Consider the following 16,262-nt stretch of genomic DNA (forward strand, 5'->3'; position numbering starts at 1 on the left):
GATATTGAGGGATGACTAGACATACGATATTTTCTTTATCCATTTGCTCACTAGTACACATTTAGGTTGTTTCCATATCTTGGTTATTGTGAATAATATTGCAATGAACATGGAAGTGCAAATATCTCTTTGAGATCCAGATTTGAATTCCTTTGTATATATTCCCAGGAGTAAAGATTGCTGAATCATATGCTTCTGTCTTCCAATTTGTGGAGGGGAGAATAAAATACAGTTAACAAAATTGATCATCTTAACCATTTTTAAGTACAGAGTTCGGTGGTATTAAGTAACATTCATATTGTTGTGCAACTATCACCATTATCCATTTCCAGAAATTTTTATCTTGCAAAACTGACACTCTGCCCCCATTAAACACTAACTCCCCATCCTCCCTCCCACCAGACCCTGGCAAACACCATTCTCCTTCCTGTCTCTATGATATTATACTTCAACTAAATAGACTCATATAGATTTGTCTTTATGTGTCTGGTTTATTTCACTTAGCATGATGTCCTCATGTTTAATCCATGTTGTAGCGTGTGTCAGAATTTCCTTCCTTTTTGGGGGGGGCAGGTTAACCAATTTTAATGGAACCAAATGATTAACAATAACATTTTATGTACATTCACAAAAAACATATTGCAACCTTTCTGGAAATTGTAGAAAGCAAGCAGTGGGGAGCATATCTTTGTGGAAATTCTCCTTTGGAGAATGACTATTAAATTAGAGATTAGTATTTTGGTCTTTTGACGTCAACCCCATCAGTTCCATCTTCTTCCTCTTCTCAATGATTGCACTAATTTTCTTCCACTGACGATCAAGCTCTGCCTTGTCATTGGTTTCTTTGCAGCACCTGGTTTTCCACCCTTCAGACAGACATCTTGATACCATGCTGGAATGCAGCCTTAGGCAAGGCCTCCTTGTTGTTCATACATTCACTGGATTCCTCCTGGATATCAAAGTCCCAGTGGCCTAAGGGGCCCTTCTTGTTACCCTGATCCATTTTGCTATAATCACCTCCTCCTCACTCCCCACAGCCATGTCATCCATCGTGGCTGGGTAGCACCCTGCATAACTGTTGGACATGCCAAAGAAGTCTCCCAGCTGCTTTTTGTCTTCTGGCTTCTTTAGTGATTCAGTGCCTTCCCTGCCTGCAGACCCAGCAAACTTTTCACTGATAGACTTGATGAACTCCTTGGCTGACCCAGGTCCTTTGTCAACATCCATGGGCTCATCGTCTACTTTTGGCTTCTCAAAGTAGCTGTGCCTCTTCTTTTCCTCTTCTCCCTCTGTGTCCCGCTCTGGTTCTCGTTCCTGCTTTTGGTCACAGTCTCTGTCTCTCTCCCAATCACACTCCCGTTCCCGATATCTGTCACACTCCTTGTCCCTAGATGTCTTGGTCGTGGAGGGAATGTAATCCCCAATGTCTTCAAAAATGTTCATGGCAGCTTCAGGAGGTTTCTTTTCTTCCAGTTTCCCTTTATCCTTCTTCTTGAGCTTCTTATTGTGAGTATCCTGCCTCAGGTATGAAAGGATCTGGGTGAGCTTGCTGATGACAATGTCATTTGTGGTCAGTATGGTCTGGCCTTCCATGGTAGGACAATCAGCCTTGCCACAGATAAGAGTGGTGGGGATATCCATGTCAGCATATTCATCATCCAGGTCTACCACATAGGCCATGGGGCCTGGCAGAAATAGCTCATTCTACTCATAAGCTTTGCTCTTGAAAAGCAAGCATATGGTAAACATTGAGCCCCAGATGTGTTTTAAATTCAATTTTATTTTCAAGATCTTCATCTTTCTTGGTTTCCTTCTGGGGTTTTCCATCAGTTCCTCTTCCTCTTTTTCTTTGCTGGCAATCTCAGCTCATACCTTCTGAAGCAGAGCAATATCCAAGCCTTTCACCAAATAGGTGTGTTCCATATCACCAACCAAGAATATGGAATCCTGGATCAATTGTCTTCTCTTTTCTGTGGCTGATTTGTCCTCCTCAGCAGTGGGGCCCACAGCTCTGTAGTTAGTTGTGGTGTTGATGAGCTCAGTTTCCTCATAATCTTTGTTCACACTGTCTCTGTGTTCCTTGGCACAGTCCCGTATTTCTCTGCTAGCTCTCTCTCTCTCAATTTCTTATTGACACAACATGGCATAGTAACTTTTCTTTTTCCTCCTCCTTGCAGCTAGATCTTCATCCTCATTGTATTCTCTTGGAATCTCATGATGACGTGACTTAGAAGGTGGTGCAGAAGTAGGTGCAGCCCTTGGCATCATGAGAAGTTTCCTGAAGTCTTCTTTGGTGAGTTTTGATTGGTGAAAGGAGCAAGATCATCCACATTATGGCCATCTGGGGCCAAAGGATTAGAAAATGGCTCACTGTCTCACTCCGGCATTTTGCCCACAGTTTTTCAACACTGAGAACTGAACCTTCAACAATACTTCAGCATCCAGCCTTTTCCCTTCCTTCCTTTTTAAGGCTGAATGATAGTCCATTGTGTGACTACACTACGTTTGGCTCACCCATTACCCATCTATGGGCACTTGTCAATCTATTTTTTTTATTTCAGATTGATATGAGGGTACAAATGTTTAGGTTATATTATTTCCACTTTTGAGGTAAAATTCAAGTTGTAGTTGAGCCCTTCACACAGGGGGTAAGCTGAACACCCTTACATTGTGCACATTAGGTAAGATTCTGTCAATCACCCTCCCTCTTCCCCCCTCCCCTGCCTCCTCTCCCGTCCAACCAGACTATACTTGTTTTTCTTTCATGTGGTTGCATATTTGTTTAGTTGTTTATATATTAGTTTCATATTAGTATTGAGTACATTGGATGCTTTTTTTCCTATTCTTGTGATACTTTACTAAGAATAATGAATTTCAACTGCATCATGGTAAATACAAAAGATGTAAATTTTCTATCTTTTCTTATTTGCCAGTGTATTTTAAAATGAGAAAATATGTACTTAAAACCCAGATTTCTGACTTCTTTTGAAAGTTCAAGAGATCTCACGGTGTGAGGCCCGCATCCCTAAGTGGTAGCCATGTGACTGCATCTGAGCAGCTGCTCTCTCCTGTAGAATGAGCTCTCCAGTTTGTACCATGCTCTGATTTCCACCCACCTGAGTGTGTCATCAGGTACATTAGCTGTAGGACTTCACAAGAATATGAATCACTGCCCCTGCTCTGCATGACCCCCGGCATGCTGTATGCTTGGGTAAGACTCTATTTTACTGGTGTGGTTTCAATACTGCCTCTGAGGAACCAAACCAGAAAGAGGAGGTGTGAAACACCTGGAATCTTATCTAGATGCTACCATACACATCCCAGTCTCCTGACTCATTCAATCTGTCCAGGAGGCTTAGTAGTTCTCAGCTACAATATCCCTGAGTGATCCCTTGGCACTGGTATTTTCAGGGACCTTCAGGATACCCTGAGAAGGAAAATAACCAATTCTTCTTCAATTTTTTTAGTCCTCAGCAGCCTAGAGTGCCTCTGGTAGATAGGGTTCATGATTTTAGCCATGCCATCTCTCTCTTTTCAAGTAGGACTCCACTGAACAATCCCCACTGAATAGAAAAAGCCCTCTAGCAGGAAAAGTATTCAAGAACTTTCCTTGGAGGTACATTTCAATGCTTAAAAACCTTCTCTATCAGGTACTTCTTTTATATCCAACCAAAATCACCCTTAGCACAGTTGCAGGGTTCTCAACCTTCCTAATGCCGCGAGCCTTTAATATAGTCACGAGCCACAGGTTGAGAACCGCTGGTTTAAAGGCTCATGTGAGTCAGTTGCAAGAGAAATATAGAAGAACTGCTCAACACCCTCTGCAAAATACATCATTCTGTGGATGAAATACTACTATCAAATCACCATGGAGCCTTCTCCTCTAAGCAGAAAATATTATTTCTCAACATTTTAACAATCCGTGAGGCTCTTGCCTGAACCTTCTTTGAGTTCTCTGCATCTTTCTGGATTCATGTAACTCAAAATTAGGTGAATAATTCTAGCACAGTTCTGGGCAGTGCTAAATTTACTGGAGAATACTTCAGCTTCTAATTGTTCAATCTCCTTTAACACTTGATTTCCAAATCAGGGCACATGTATAGCTGATTCATGATCATGTTTTTCAGCTTTACACGCATCAAGGCATTTCCCTACCAAGGCCAATTCAAATTCTGATCACATAGCAAGACACTCATTCCTATTGTGTCCACCCGAGTTTGAGGAAGTCAGAAGGTACCTGTGTTCTCTGCTCTATCACTGCAACCCTGAAACTCCCTCCCACCTTCGGCCTTGACCTTGACACTCTTTGATTAAGCCCTTCTGATCACATCTGCAACCTAATCTTTTGTGGACACTACTGAACAAATGGTGGTCTGTGAACCATGAACATCAACATCATCTGGGATCTTTCTAGAAATGCAGAATTTCAGGCCTCACTTCAGACCTGCTGAGCCAGAAACTGCACTTAAACAGAACTACCAACTGATTTGTATGGAAACTGAAGCTCAAGAAGTACTGATTTATGCTACCCAGTGTTATTGATGAGATTATTCTTTGAAAAAATTGAAAGCTTTTCCCAAATTATAACAAGTAGGTGTCAATTTCTCCAGCAAACCATTTTGTCTCCCAGTCAGTGCTAAGAGAGTTTCTAGTTGAATGAGGAAAATTTTTCAGAAATTAAAGAGTATACAATTTGGGGGGACATTCATATCCATGCAACATTGGTTGAGTACCTACTGTGGACTGAGCTATTTGCTGGAGGAGACACAAATATGCACAAGATATTAATAGTTCCCATCATCAAGTAACTTACCATCTGGCAGGGCATGTACATTAAGAACTCCAAGATGTGTTGGACTATAATAAGTCACTTAAGCAATGTGCTATGAACTCCAAGAAGGAAGAATGTGTTTAATATTAGTTACCAAGAAAATAACAACTCTCTTTTTCTCAGAGAAAGTCTTCAATAAAACAGTGTTGGGGGTTCTCCAGTATGTGGTACAAAGTTCTGTCCCTTCCATAGATGACCAGTTTTACTCAGAATACAAGTATAAGAAGAAAATCCATGCACACACCCCTATTTTGCACATCTACCAGCTCATTTGCCTATGTGTCCCTCCTCCGGTCTCTCTGGATGAATTCCCTCGGCTCCCTCCCATCTAGGGCTGGTGACTACACTGCATCCCATCTCCTTTGCCCACCCAAAGACTTTGCTCTTGGAATTATCTCTTCTTTCTCTCACTTGCCTTATTAATTTCCCTTCTACTCCATCAATGCTTCATCACCGAGGGTGACTTTGCCCCCAACAAGAACATTTGACAATACCCGTGAACAATTTTGGGATTGTGCTACTGGGATCTAGTGGGGTGGGGGTCAGGGAAGCTGCTAAGCACCCTACAATACACAGAACAGTTCCCCACAACAAAGGATTATTTAGTCCAAGGTGTTAACAGTCCTGAGTTTGAGAAACACTGTGTTAGATTGTTCTCATTTGATCCACAAGCATGACGTACTATCCCTGTTTCAGACTGAGTTGGGACTGCCTTTCCAAATTTATATGTTAATGCCCTAATCCCAATGTGACTTTATTTAGAAACAGGGCCTTTCAGGTAGGAATTCAGGTTAAATGAGGTCTTAAGGACCCCAGTTCAATCAGACTGGTGTCATTTTAAGAAGCAGAGACGCCAGCGTGCACACTTGCTCGCCTGTGCTCTCTCTTTCTCTTTTCCCTTTTCCCCATTTGACCCTCCCCTCCACACACAGAGAAACAGCCACAGGAGGACACAGGAAGAAGATAGCCATCTGCAAGCCAGGAAAAGGGGTCTCACCAAAATCCATCCAGACTTTCCACTTCCAGAACTGTGGGGGAAAAAAATTTGTTGTATAGACCACCCCACCCAGTCTGTACCACTTTCTTATTGCAGTCTGAAAAGTCTAATACACTAACAATAATCTTGCACAACCCAGATGCCCATCAATTTTTGAACGTATACATGAAATATATCATGTCCTTACAATGAAATACTATTTAGCAATAAAAAGAAACAAAATATTGATACTTGCTACCACATGTATGAACCCCAAGCTAAGTGAAAGAAGTTGGACACACAAAATAATATATTATATGATTTCATTACTATGACAGTCCCATAGAGACAAATCTATAGAGACAAAAGGTAGGCTAGCATTTGGTTGGGGCTAAAGGTGGGAACTGGATTAACTGCTAATGGGCACAAAGGATTTCACTGGGGTTCTAGAAATATTCCAAACCTGGTTTATGGTAAGGTCTGCACAACATAGCGCAGTTTACTAAAAATTATTGAATTGCACACTTACAGTGGTTGAATTTGATGACATGTGAAGCATATCTCAGTGAAGGTTATTTAAAATTAGACTAAATTAAATTTAAATTAAGAAGACGTGTTCTAAAAGTATTTCAAAATCTCCTCAATCCCCCTTTTAACAACCAACCCATTTCCCTTTTCTCATTTACAACAAAACTCCTTTAAAGTGTTATGTAAATGAATTGTCCCACATACTTTCAATCTCTCTCTTGCTCTCTCTCACCAGCTCACTCCAGCCAGGCTTTCACCTGCTAACAGGTGTCCCATCTAATCATAAGACTTTCACATTGCCAGATGTGATGGGCAATTTTTGGCTTCCCCTTCCTACCTACAGCATTTCACGCCCACTGGCCCAGCATCCTCTTCCCTACACTCACCTAAGTGGTCTTATTCCTCCAAGGCACTCCCTCCCTATACCTTACTGGAAATATAAATTAGAGACAGGACCTGAATCTTATTCTTTCCTATAGCTTCAAACACCATTTACATATTAAAGATTCCCAAATTTAACCTTCTACTCTATACTCGCCCCTGCACTCCAGGTAGCCTAGACTGAGGCTGAGTAAATATCTCCTCAGATGTCTAACAAGTGTCTCAAACTAAAGTTTCTCAAAGCTGAGCCCTTGATTTCCCTTCATCCTAAATCTGTGCCTTCCCTAATGTGCCACATCTCAGTTAACGGCACCATCATTCACTCAGTTGCTAAGACCAAAATCTCAGAGTCATCCTGAACTTTGTTCTTCGCCGCTAGTCCCAAACAAATCCACCTTAATCTGATTCAAAATACTGTGTCAACCTAATCAGTATCACCCTCCACCCTCCACTCTATCCAGGCAAAAGGCTGCCATCACTTTTTGCCTAGACTGTTGCAGTAGCCTCCTAAGTAATCTCTCTTCTACCTGCTCTCTATAGTCTATTTCCCACATAGTGGTGCTGTGGTTTGAATATGTCCCAGAAGAAGAATGTCTTGAGTCTTGCCCGTGTCTGATTCAGATGAGAGTCTGGACTTTGGACTTTTGAGTTAGTGCTGAAATAAGTTAAGACTTTGAGATAAATGTATTTTGCATTAATCCCCAATATAACTATGATAAGAGTTGATTAGGTTATGAGAATTCTGTCCTCAGGAATGGATTAATGCCTTTATCTTGGGGAGTGGATCTCTTATAAAAGAACAAGTTTGTCTCCCTCTTGTACTCTCTCTCTCTCTCTCTTTCTCTCCCCCTCCCCAACTCTTTGCCTTTCTGCATTGGATGGTGCAGCAAGAAGGCCCTTGCCAGTTGCCAGCCCCTCAATCTTGGCCTTCTCAGTCTCCAGATTTGTGAGGCAATAAGTTTCTATCCATTACAGACTGCCCAGTATTCTGTTTTTAGCAACACGAAATAAACTATGAGGGAAAAATTGGTACCAGGAATATGCTTGTTGCTATAACAAATACCTGAAAGTGGCTTTGGAAGTGGGTGATGAGTAGAGACTGGAATAGTTTTGAAGTGAATGCTGTGGGAAAAGAAACCCTGTATTGCCACAAATGGAGTCTTAAGGACAATTCCAGTGGGGCTCTGAAAAAAAAGAGTAGCAAGGCAAGTCTGAAACTTTGTGGAGATTACTTAAGTCGTTGTGATCACATCATAATGTTGATAGAGATATAGACAGTGAAGGAAAGTCTGATGTGGTCTCAGATGGAAATGAGGAACAAGGTATTGAAAACTGAAGTAAAGGCCATCTTTGATTATAAGTTGGCAGAGAATTTGGCTCAATTGTTTATATCCCTGAGGGCTTTATGGAAGGCAGAATTTAAGAGTTTGAACCAGAATATCTGGCTTTAAAAAGTCTCTAAACAGCAAAGCATGGAAGGAGCCATCTAGCTTCTCTTAATTGCATTTGTTAAAAATTTGAGAGAAGAGAAATGATTTAAAGATATACTTTATAATTAAAAGGGAAATAGAATGGGAAGATCTGTCAAATTCATAGCCCAGACATGTAAAGAGTGAAAAGGCACATGTAGAAGAACCAACCAAGCATGTGGCAAGGAATCCTTTGCTCAAGAGATTAGCATAGCTAGAAGGGAGCCCAGAGCTATCTGTCAAGACAATGGGAGAATAATCCCAAAGGCATTTCAGAGCTTTTCCAGGCAAGCTAGAACCTTGAGTCCAAGGTATCCAGAAAGGCATCCAGAGACCATAGTATTCACTTCCCTGCACTGCCTGAAATGTCTGCAGCGCAAATTCTTGAGCAGCACTCCCGGCCATCCCAGCCATGACTCAAGCAGACCCAAATGTGGCTAGATCTGCCACTCCAGAAGGTATAAACCATAAACATTGGCATCAACTCCATGGTGCTATTTCTGCAAGTGCAAGGAATGCATTAGCTGTGGGGCATCGTTTCTTCCACCACTGCAGACAGCCTGGGAGCCAGGCAGAGACCTGTCCAGTAGAGCCCCACAGGGCAACACCTAGCATAGAGACCCCACTAGGATTATGCTTACTGCAGGTGTGAGAGTGGGGCTGCCCCCAAGACCTCAGAACTATAGAGCTAGTAGAGCTGTAAGCTGAGACTCCAGTCCATGAGTGCTGGAGTCTACAGTCCAAATCCAGCAGCGCTCATGGACTGGCTGTGTGGGTTGAGCCCGGCATGAGGATACAGTCAGAGCCTTGAGAAAACCACACCAGGAGTCAAAGATCAATCTGGAGTCTTAAGATTTCATGTTATTTGTTCTATTGGCTTTTGTACTTACAGGAGATCCCCCTTATCCACAGTTTTGCTTTCCACAGTTTTAGTGTCCTACAGCACAGCAGGGTAAGGTAGTTAGACAAAGAGAGAGGGAGAGAAAAATAGCATTCACATAACTTTTACTATAGTATATTATTAAGTTTGTTCTCTTTCCTTATTAGTTATTGTTAATTTCTTACTGTGCCCAATTTATAGACTAACTGAATCATAGGTATGTATGTACCAAGAATCATAGTGTATATCAGGCTTGGCTCCCTGTGGGATTCCAGGCATCCACCAGGAGGTTTGGAATGTGTTTCCCATGGATAGGGAGGACCACTCTTCTCGAGACCTGTTACCCCTTTCTTCTTTCCTGTTGCTCCCTTTTAGAACAGGAATGTTTACTCTACACCAGTCCCACCACTGTATTTTAGAAGTAGATAACTTGTTTAATTTTGCAGGCTCACAGCTAGAAAGGAATCCTGCCTTGAGTCTCACTCATGTCCAATTTAGGTGAGACTCTGGACTTGGGAGTTGGTGCTGAAATAAGTTAACACTATTGGGATGGAATAAATGTATTTTGCATGTGAGAAGATCATAAATTCAGGAGGGACAGAGGGGAATGCTATGGTTTGGATGTGTCACCCCCAAAAGCATGCATTATAAACTTAGTCCTCCCAAAAATCATATTAAAAAGTGTTTAGGACAGCAGGGCTCTTCCCTCATGAATGGATTACTGCCATTAATGCAAAAGAGGGTTCATTGTCATGGAAGGGAGTTCCTCATAAGAAGAGGAGCTTGGCTCCCTTTGGGTCTCTGTCTCAGGATCCCTTTGCCCTTTTTCCATTAGACTACAGCAAGAATGCCCTCGCCAGATGCCAGCCCCTTGATCTTCGACTTCCCAGCTTTCCTAGCTGATATATTTCCACTCAGTACTGGAAATATCCAGTCTGTGATGTTGTCTTTTAGCAAAACAGACAAAGACAAGAGGCCAGAGCAATACTACTGAAATGTAAGTGGAGTTCTCAGCTGCTCCCCCACCCTGGTAAGGTTAGCCTGCCCCTGCTGGAGATGATAGTCCATTGGGAGGAGGAGCGTGACCCTGTCCTGAGAGGCCAGCCAGCCAGAGGAGACAAAGGGACATGCAATGGAGAGAGACACAGAATAAAGGAAAATGTGTGGCCATGTAGGAGGGAACATTGACTCCACGGTGGAGGCCCCGAGGAGGATGAGCGGTGACAGTCTCCTCTGGCTGGGATTGTGGTTTCTAAGTACATTAAGTACTAAAAGCAGAGGTAGAGCTTTCTTTAAACAAACAAGCAAACAAAAAAGACAGCATGAGCAGTGGCTGGATCCTGCTGTGTCACTCAGCCTGGTGCCTGTGCAGTGGGCACGCTCATCACCTTCACAGGCACCTGGGCGACAGTGTGCGGGGGAAACTTTGCACACCAGTGTTTGACTTTGTCCCGCTCTGTACAAGAGAAAAAGTGGCTGCTGTGCATAATGGGGTCCCTAGTCATTGCATGACCAGCCCCATCACTTCACTGCCCAGGGTCAGACTTCTGGTCCAGCCAGGTGCAGGCTTTGAGCTGCACACTGAACATGGCCCAGACAGTGGCAGGAAGCTCCCCCCCACTCCAAAGTCCATCAGGATTTCTGTCCTTGGCTGGGAAAAACAGCCACTACACTGGAAACATGCCTCTGGCCATCCCTGTTATCTCCTATTGTGTCCCTTTTAGGTACCTTGAAGACCTCTTTGTCTACTAGGGAAGCATCCCCTTACCTCCTGAGACCCCCAGTATAACTACAGCAGTATCCAGAGCACCCAGCTGGGGACACAGTAGAGGTAGCTAGATTGTGGCAGAGGGCAGGAAGAGACCAGTGGCACAGAGCACCAGAAAAAGGACAGGACCAGGTCAGCATGAGAAAACTTCATGTGATCTCTAAGGCATCTGGTGCTACCTCTTCCGACTGCTCTGGGGAGAATATCCAGTGTGCTTTCCACATATATGCTCTGCTCACGGGGTGCCCAGTGTGTCCACGCCCAGCACAGCTTCTACAGCCACCAAGTCTGCGGGGCCTGCCGATGGCACCACAGCAGGGTATGGATACAACAGGTGCCTCGGGTATAACAGCACCCAGGGCTGGGCAAATGCAGCAAGGACAGGAGCCACCAAGCAGAAGAGGTGGCATGGGCCTGGTGAAGAAGGGGCAGCCAGCAGGTCCTTGGAGGGCATCCTATCACCTCAGCAGAGGATGGTGCCACCACAGGGGCAGAGGACCAGCAAGTCTATTCGAGGACGGCTGAAGGTGGAGAAGGCAGAGCCCCAGCTCATCCTTGTTGACTCATTCTCATCTGGTAAAAGTCCAGAGTTAGTAACTGGAGGGAGGAAAGAGAGGAGGGCAGAGCTCCCAGAAGGATGTGCTGTTACCCTTGAGCCACCCTCAGCCACCTGTGCCCCCAGGAAAGCTGACCAGGAGAAACCTGGAGCAGTCCAGGGACACACACTTGACTCCTGTCTTCACAAGACCACCAGCTGTTGACAAGTCTGAGATGTCTCCCAAATCAGGGGAAGTGGACACAGCCATTCCTGGCTTGGCAAGTGACGGGCTCAGCAGGGTCAGGTCTTCCTTGGAGGAACTTCAAAGCCAGCCCTCCTTGAGGGAGTCAGTGGTCTCAACACAGGGAGAAGCCATGGCAGAAAACACCAGGGAGATCCTCGGAGAAAGCAGAGAGCAGCCAGGGATCAAGGTCCCCACTGCAGGGACATCTGAGACTAGGGAGGCGGTAACCTCGAATCGGCTAGGTGGGAGCAGAGCAGGAGGCTGCAGCAGGGAGGCTCAGGGCAGCTCCTGGGCAGCCCATCCCTCTTCCCTCCTGCAAGCTTAGCCAGCACCCCGTGTCCCACAGCCCGGCCATGGCTACACATTAGATTCCATGATGTCACTGTGCCCAGCCCCAGCCTTCCGTCTCTGGTTCGGGGGACATGTCCCCCTCCCCCAACAACCTCTGCAGGGCCTGCCCGAGGAGCCTCCTTGTCTGTGTTGAGTCTTGGCTTGGGTTCCCCAAGGCTATGGGTTGGGAAGCACACTACCCCACCAGGCCCTCTCCTCCCCCTTCCTCTCCTCTCCAGTGTCCTCGAACACAGACAGACATTCATTCCAGACCATATACTAAGCAGGACAGGATTCAGGTCCACTCTGGATGTTTAGGGGAGGGAGGAGGGATGCATCTGATTTTGTTGGCAAACAGGCTTGGAAAGTCTGTCGTGTAGACTTAACAATTCCAGAGGTCTGGGCGCTGGAGAAATTCTCACATGTGTTCCAGGAGACAAGTGAGAGAATGTTCACAGCAAAGTCCAGCAGCAAACCTGGAGCAGCCAGATGTTCCTGAGCAGAAGAGACGAAACGGGAAGAAAGCAGCAGCTGCACACAGGGTCGAGGACGCACCAGCACCCTGCAGCAGAGTGGGGCAAGAAGAGAAGCCGCAGCAGGTGGGAAACAAGGTCACCACTGTGTGTCGGAGGCTGTGCTAGAACAACAGAGAGAAACAAAGGCAGGATAAACACAGAAGTCAAGTGTGTAGCTGTCCCTAGGCTGGGAGGAGCAGGTGAATTGGGAAGTCACACACCAGGGGCTTCAATACAGTTGAGAATTTTGTGCTGGTACCCAGGCGCTGACTATCGTTTCTTTCCACATTTTAACATTCCTGAAGTCAGGATGGTCTTGAAATCATAGTAAGCCAGGTGGCAGTGGTGATGTAGTTCCATTGCCTTAGAAATACCTTCAACAGGGTCAGACATAGTGGCTCACGCCTATAATCCCAGCACTCTGGGAGGCTGAGGCGGGTGAATTGCCTTAGCTCACAGGTTCAAGACCAGCCTGAGCAGGAGCGAGATCCCATCTTTTAAGATAGCCAGGTGTTGTGGCAGGTACCTGTAGTCCCAGCTACTCAGGGGGCTGAGACAAAAGAAAGAATCGCTTGAGCCCAAGAGTTTGAGGTTGCTGTGAGCTATGACACTACAGCACTCTACTGAGGGTGACAAGTGAGACTCCATCTCAAAAAAAAAAAAAAAAGTAACACCTTAAACAATTTCTTTCACTTATGTTTTCCTTTTTATGTATGCAGAAATATATGACAAAAGTCTATTCCAGCTAGTCTGAAACATCACTTTCAATAAGAATAAAAAATTCTAAGTGACAAGAAATTAGAATGTAAGCCCATCCCTTTCACGTTCAGAACCTCCCAGGCTTCCCATCACTCTTAGCCTAAATCAAGGTCCGTACCAAGGCCTTCAGGACGTGCTCCCTGCCTCCTCTTGGATCTTACTCCTGACTGCGTCTCCTACTGATGGATCGTCAGCTCTGCTCTCCTACTGCTTCCCAAGCATGAAACTGCAGTCCCACCTCAGGACCTGTGCACTGCCCTGCCTGGTATGCCTTTTCCCCGGATATCCCATGACTTACTCCATTACATCCACTGATGAAGACACTCAATGAGTCACAGTCTCTAAACATAGATACCAACTGCTCCAATGTGGGATATTCTAGAAAGGGGAAGCAGAATCACTTCAATGGAAAAATTTATCATCTGGCCATCTACAATCCAAACTGATTTTCAAAACTGATTTCTCAATCAAACTGAGTATCACCAAGAAGAGAAAAGCTGACATCATAACCCTCGTGGTGTAACACGGAGGGAATATGCAGCATCACTTCAGAGGTATTCTTGTTAAAAAAAAAAAAATGCTTTATCTGGATAGGTGAACCCAGACTGTGAGGCACTTTACAAAACAAACTGTCAAAAACATTGGTGTTACCAATAACAACAGTAAAAGGCAGGTGGTCTGTTCTAGATCAAACCAACATGAAGAAAGATAACAACCAAACACAATGAATGAAATGTAACTGAAATGGGAGGTGCAAGATCTACAAAGGATAATTTGAGAGATAACTAGGGAATTAAAATGTGGACTGTAGGTTAGATTATAGGTATAGTGAATTAGTGAGTTTCTTAGGTGTGAAATTGGCACTGAGGACTGGTCTTTGCAGTACAGGCAGAAATATGTAGAAGGAATTTCATAGCATCTGTAACTTTTGAATGTTTCAACAACAACAAAAAAAATGTGTCGGGGGCACATGCAGGAAAATGTCAATAATTGGTATATATAGGTAAAAGTTTGGTTGTTTTGTTTGTTTGTTTCTGTTTTTCAGAACCGGTCTCACTCTGTTGCCCAGACTAGAGTGCAGTAACATCAGCATAGCTGTTGGCAGCCTTGAACTCCTGAGCTCAAATGATCCTTCTGCCTCTGTCTCTCAAGTAGCAGGAACTACAGGCATACCCCACTACCCCCAACTAATTTTTTTTTATTTTTTGTAGAGATCAGGCTGGTCTCAAACTTCTGGGCTTATCAGACCTCAGTCTCTCAAACTGCTGAGATTATAGATGTGAGCCACTGAACTCCACCAGTATTTGTATGTTCATTGTATTATTCTTTCAACTGCTCTGTTTGAAAAAGTGTTTGAAATTTCAAAATAAAAAGTTAAAAATCAGTTTATTTCTATATTAGAAAGAAAAATATAGAAACAAAATATCATACCTTCAAAGAAAGTTTATAAAACCAAAAGAAGATGGGGCAGTGCCTGTGGCTCAACTGGTAGGGTGCTGGCCCCATATACTAAGGGTGGCAGGTTCGAACCCGGCCCCGGCCAAACTGCAACAATAACAACAAAAAATAGCTGGGCACTGTGGCGGGCACCTGTAGTCCCAGTTACTTGAGGGGCTGAGGCAAGAGAATCACCTAAGCCCAGGAATTGGAGGTTGCTGTGAGCTGTGACACCACAGCACTCTACTGAGGGCAATAAAGTAAGACTCTGTCTCTAAAAAAGAAGAAGAAGAAGAAGAAAATGGCTTTTTCATCATTTTAAATAACTTATATAATTTGAAGAATAGTAAATGTGAATGCAAGAAATATACAAAATTTTACCAATGAAATTGACTGATAAATATAATGAGGAATAAGGTATTGATGAAACTTCAACATACAATGTCAGAACCAAAATCTCTCAGTATTACTCCCATTGAAGTGCTTTTGTAAAACGTTGTAGCTATCAGGGCATATTTAATTTTGATAATAAAATCGCTGAACAATAAAATTTACTTTTAAACTACTTAAGGCCTACAGTGCCCTAAGTAAGACTATAGAAAATATGGCAACCATTTCTGCAGAAAGCAAAATATTGGACCTCGTAAACATTGAAAATGTCTCTCAAAATGCAATTTCAAAGACAGCAAGATGTGTTACTATGCTGTTTTATAACAAAGTGTGTAATTTAAAAGTTTCTAATTAATATAATTTAAAACTTAAATTGTCATTTTGTGCTCCATAATTTGATTTGTATGATTCATTTAGAATAACTTTCTTGTAATTATTATTAATGAAGAATAAATAATATACATATATTTTAGTTCAAGAAAGGACCACTGTTTCCCATTCACACAGCAGAACTATATGAGCCTTGGTCAGGTTAAATGATTAAAGAAATAATAATGGTAAAGGTAATAATAAAAGAAAGGAACAAATGCAGACAATGGAGTAACAAATATACATCTATGTTAGCATATCAGTAGCCATTTTTAAATCAAGTACCAATTAGCTTTGTAATCTTTGAAATATTATATTCATATTTTGATTCATTCTTAAGTAGTTTAAAATGACCAAGAGTATCTGATAAAATTAGATTTGTATATATCTAAATGAAATTTGTAATCAATACTTAAATTGGGGAGAAATCAAATTTACGAAATTCCTAAGTTTGTTTTTATTTAATATTTGTTTACTGAATATTTGAATATTTAGATGAATGCTGAATGTTTGAAGATTAATAAACTGTACATTCAACAAAGTAGAAATTGCACTGAGTTTTTCTCTCCAAGCACAAAAATCCTTGGGAAATTCCAGATTCTGCCAAGATCAACCTTACTATATCCAGGAACTAGCTCCTGGGCCATATATAATAGATAGTGGTCTAAAAGGGGGGTTGGAGTGAGATCTTTGCCCAGGAGGACACTCGACACTGGATAGGGAATAGCCATGGCATTCAGATCCTCCCTCCTGGAGTCTATGGCATAAAAGCAGACAGAAATAGAAGAGCAGAGACACCTATTTGTAAGAAGAGTGACGTCACTGCAGTAAACACAGCACCTGCTCC

At 43.1% G+C, this 16,262-nt stretch overlaps 1 pseudogene across 1 annotated transcript; it reads right to left on the reverse strand.

Annotated features, from left to right (window-relative positions):
• Positions 1-730: 730 nt before the first annotated feature.
• Positions 731-2,387, reverse strand: LOC100949655 (annotated as a pseudogene). The gene has a single exon (XR_153422.2). The product of XR_153422.2 is annotated as a protein Red pseudogene (transcript).
• Between the last annotated feature and the right edge of the window lie 13,875 nt (positions 2,388-16,262).

The sequence above is a fragment of the Otolemur garnettii genome, unplaced genomic scaffold (assembly GCF_000181295.1).
Source record: "Otolemur garnettii isolate 467f Iridium unplaced genomic scaffold, OtoGar3 scaffold00026, whole genome shotgun sequence".
Lineage (NCBI taxonomy): Eukaryota > Metazoa > Chordata > Mammalia > Primates > Galagidae > Otolemur > Otolemur garnettii.